The 4979-nt window shown below is 32.7% G+C and overlaps 1 long non-coding RNA gene across 1 annotated transcript; it reads right to left on the bottom strand.

Annotated features, from left to right (window-relative positions):
• Positions 1–3930: 3930 nt before the first annotated feature.
• LOC124461187 lies at positions 3931–4631 on the bottom strand. The gene is made up of 2 exons (XR_006954962.1): positions 4157–4631; positions 3931–4099 (listed from the first exon to the last, which is right to left on the bottom strand). It is a non-coding gene; the product is annotated as an uncharacterized LOC124461187 (long non-coding RNA).
• Positions 4632–4979: the final 348 nt, after the last annotated feature.

The raw sequence follows: 4979 nt of genomic DNA, 5'->3' as shown, positions 1-4979 counted from the left end.
TATTGTAATAAAAGTGACTTTATAAATAAAAATTCATTTTTTTAACCCGTGAGTGAAGGAAGTGTTTAATTTACATTTTAAAATTTTTTTGGAATGCTAAAAGCTTCCATATTCCGGCTTTGTGTATGTATATTGCATACATTTTTGCGCTTGTGCTTTGAATTTTCAATTAAAAATATTAGATCATAATATTTTTGCAAAAGTTGCCAGCTACATAAAAAGAATGAAGGCATTAATTTTTTCATGTGTAGCGATCGAGCAAAGCGACATAGATGTGCTTATGTCGAAATGCTGAAGGCAACTAAATCCAACCTCATGCTCTGTGTGAGGACCAGTGTTGCCGTTTTTCCCCGAGCAAAATAAGCTGAATTAACAAAAAAAACCAGCCAGAATAAGCTAAATCCCAGAAAAAAATAGCTGAAAAATAAGCTAATTTTTTTAAGTTTTTAAATTATAAAAAACATATATTTTTAAAAAAACTTCATGTTTATGAAAAAAAAAAAACGAAAACAAAAGAAATTTAAACTTATAAAGTTCATTTAAATGACATTAAACCTGCTATTAGATTGTCTACAGACTGTTCGGGCTCATTATCTAATTGTGCCACATTTTCTATAGACTTCAGGCAGATTGAAGAAACTTTGTAATCAAAGCAACATTTGTTGTGTCGGCTCAATCCGGATCTAGAATTTAAAAATATAAGTTTTTGTTCTGATGAGACTATCACTTTCTGAGACATTACCTTATGGTTAATATTGAATTTAACGTGTCAACGTTCATCCTATTTCTTATTTTATTTTTTATTAAATTAACTTGGCTAAAAACCCTTTCCACTTCGGCGTTCGACCAAGGTAAAGAATGTATTTCAAGCGCAACAGAACTCAGCTTAGAAAACCGGTTGTTTCCGCCCGAGTCTCTGTAATTCAATACTTCAACCCAAAATTTAATTGTGTCCTCAGTATTTTCCCAAGAGATAAGTGTCAATTCATTGTATTGACGTTCAATTTCGTCAATATTGGGAATTCCAAAAAACTCAAAAATCGGAATGATGTTTTTTTTTTTAGTTTTTAAAATATTTTCTACTGCAAAAGCATCGGCTTGTTTTAAGATTTTAAAATTGTCGGGTAACCTAAAATTAGAAAAATATATTATTAATAATTGTAAATTAAATAAAAAGAACTAAATATTTACCTCTGCTTTAGTTGCTTAACAAGATCAACTACGAAATTCGTGCAACTTTCTCGGATCGACTTTTCCTCATCATTGGATATACTCACAGATTTGATATGTTTTTCAAAAGCATATCCAAGATACAAGTCTCTAGTCACATACTTTTCAAATCCATCATCGTTTATACAATCTACACTTTTATCTGGAGCTATTATGTAGATTTTTAGTGAATTGATGGCAAATATTAGCTCGTTTAACAATTTCGATGGATTTGAAGTATTGCTTTGGAAGCATTTGTTAACTTTTTGCATATCTTGCAAAATTGGTTTCAAAAACAATAAATATAAATAGTTAATATTATCTTGAAACATATTATATAAAACGATTGCTTTGTGACATTTCTCCTCCTTGGCAGCAATACCAAAATGAGTCTTAAGCTCATGCCATTGTTCCAAAATTCTCGTGACCGCCATTTCGATGGATAACCACCTCGTGTCACACACCCTTGGAATTTTAAGAGGGGCCTTAAATAATACAAACATATTATTTAGAAATTATGTGAAAAACGAACGTTTGGGACAATCACAAAGGTACTAAAATAGTTATTGTTAAGTAACAGTTATATGAACAATCATTTGATTCAAGATCTAGGAACTGTTTAGCGATATTAATACACAGCAAACATTGGGAACTACGAACACATTTAAATAAATCTAATGATTAGGTGTACCTTCTCGTTATTTATGCACTCATACTTTTTTTTGTAAATAATTTGCCTAGCAGAACTTTTAGAAAACCAGTTATAAGTCTCATAAATTAAGAACTCCAGGCTTTCGGGAAAGAAGTGCTTACACGAGTGGTTTACTGCCAATTGCACCGAATGACAAACACATTTTATTAAAATTAGGGACGGCGCATCCTTCTTTAATTGTGTGTACAAACTGTTGTTTGTGCCAATCATGACACTGGCGTTGTCAGTTCCGATTCCAATTAAATTTTTAATATTTAATTTTAAACGTTTCAGTTCTTTTCTTAAACCATCAGCCAATGACAATGCATCTCCACTTTCTACGGGTATCAAGCTAAGGAACGTCGATACAACTACTCCATGTTCTGCAGAAAAGTAGTTAACTACCACACCTATATACATACATACAATATTTAAACATACAATATTTATATAAAAACTATTAATATTTAAATGTAAAAAATTATATACTTATTTAATATAAATTTACTTATACATATATATTATCTTACCGAGAAGTTTCGTAAAGCTTATGTCTGTCGATTCGTCCAGAAGTAAACTAAATTTTTTGTCTCCAATATCTCTATGGAGGTCATCGTAAAAATGGACAGCCAGAACATTTTTTATAATGTGTGTACACTTCGTTCGATGAAGTTTAATGCGAGAAGCACTACTGCTGTCATCAAATTTTGTGGAGCATATGTTGCTCAGATGGTCAACAGGGCTTATTGCTGTATGCTTTGCCACAAAAAGACACAGTGCTACTTCCTGTTCTATGGTCTTGGTCGGCATTTTTTTGAATTCAATTTTGTTTTTTTGGGCGAAAGCATTTAGGGCTCCGGTGTGCTTCTTGGAAATTGCATGTACCGCAAATCACACAATTTAGCGTTGATGCTACACTTGCAATAGCTGCAATAAGCCCTTGTCAAATCAGTCAAGTCCTTTCTCAGCCATTCCTTGAATTCTGAGCTCTGTAGCCAGACGTCTCTAACTTTTTGTTTATAATTTTCTTTAGGCATGTTTACAAATGACCAATCTATTTAATCAAGGTAGTTAGAGATGGAAGTATTGCAGAAATTAGTGATGTAAGACTTCAATAGTTGCCAGACTGTAACTTTGTCAATTAATCGGCATTTGGGAAACTTTATTATAACAACTAAAAGATATATTAAATAAGCTAAAAATTAGCTGTTTCGATTCTTAAATAAGCCAGATTTTCCGCTATCCGCAATTTCCCAATTTTATCCGCAATCGCTCTTGAAAATAAGCCAGATCTGGCCGAAAATAAGCCAAAACGGCAACACTGGTGAGGACTGCGACAGCCGTTCGGTTACACGCATACGAGGTGCCGAACGTCTTCGTCCCCCGGGGCATGATACAATAACATATTATTGTGATATGAGTGCCGGGCAGTGCTGCCATAATTTTTCGAGCAAAAAATGTAAATATTTACTTAAGCTAGTCGGGCCCAAAACGCGCTTAAACTACATAAATTTGGTATCAAACGAAAGAGAAAAATACACGAACACGACCTCAGGTGCGCCTTGGCGATTTATTACGTTGTTTTTGTGTAATTAACAAAATAAAAATTATGATTTTTGCGGGATTAAAGCAAAAAGTAGCTATTTCCGCCTAAAAGAAGCTGACAAATTTTGAGATAGTGCTGCCAGATGTCAAATCACAACAAATACTTCAGAATACAATATACCTCAATTTTATAATTCAGAGTAATATATTTGGCTGCCAGGGCGGTCGAACAATGCGCCAAATAAAAAATAGCGTTTGCCAACACTGAAATCTAGCTTTAGCCGATTTTTCCACTTTTCAACACTGAAATCTCGAGTAGCTTAAGTAAATATTTACCCAAAAAAAAAGCTGAAAAACGCTAAATCAAAGGAAAAATAAGCTGAAAAAAAGCTAGTTATCAAAACAATATTTTCTTAGAAATTTAAGTTAACAACTGTTTTTATACATTTCAAGATGTATAAAATTATAAAAAAAAATCATTTATAGTCATTACGAGCTTAAAAATAATTTTTTTATTTTTATATTTCACTTAATATCCCATTTAAATTTACTTCTTCCTCGTCAGGATAATAAGATCGGTTGCTCACTGCACGCAACAATTTTTGGGGTAAAATGTAATCATAGCAGCATTTGGTGCTACGATTAAGTCCGTATCTGAAATTGAAAATTAAGTAAAAAAATTAACATGAATACTTTTTATTTCCTTATTACCTGACTGTTAAAATTGAGTTCAGCGTGCTTAAATTCATGCCATTTCTAATTTGGATTTAACCAAGTTCATTCGGCTGAAGACACCACCGGATTCTGGTCTGAGCTATTTCCTCTCCATTGGCAATGTATTTAATGAGAGGGAATTTCTTATGTTCCATGGGTAATGCAAACTCTGGAACCTTTGCCGGTAATGATTTTGTATCCGGCGGGAACTCTGTCTCATTTACAAACCAATCGTCAGTTCTGTTGTTGTTGAAGAGAGCAAAGTTCCGTGTAAAATGAGGTTTCACAATAATTTCTTTGTGTTATTATCCAAATTTTTATTGTTTTGTCTAGTTTATCCTATCAAATATACAATTTTATAAAAGTATAATACTACACCGAACATAACTCCATGTTGGTAAATTTTGCTAGTTCATTTTTTTGTTGATTTTTATACGACATTAAAAACAATGACATTTTTCAGATTTTTAACCTTGAGTTATTCTTTGTTTTTAATACAGCATTGAAAAATTGAATTGTTTTGAAATTTCTCTATATTCTTTGTTATTTTGTGTACATATTAGTTTTTTTACATGGAATTAAGAAAAAATCATATTTTTATACCCTTGCAAAAAGGGTATATTAATTTTGGTCAGAAGTGTGCAACGCATAGTAGGACCATATAAAGTATATATATTCTTGATCAGCATGACGAGACGAGTTCATATAGCCATGTCCGTCCGTCCGTCTGGATCAACGCAAACTCCTCCTAGACCGTTAGAGCTACAGAGTTGAAATTTTGGACGTAGGCTTGTATATCTCGGATTCAGCCGGATCGGAC

This window comes from Drosophila willistoni, unplaced genomic scaffold (assembly GCF_018902025.1).
Source record: "Drosophila willistoni isolate 14030-0811.24 unplaced genomic scaffold, UCI_dwil_1.1 Seg251, whole genome shotgun sequence".
Lineage (NCBI taxonomy): Eukaryota > Metazoa > Arthropoda > Insecta > Diptera > Drosophilidae > Drosophila > Drosophila willistoni.
This window is presented reverse-complemented; position numbering and strand designations above follow the sequence as displayed.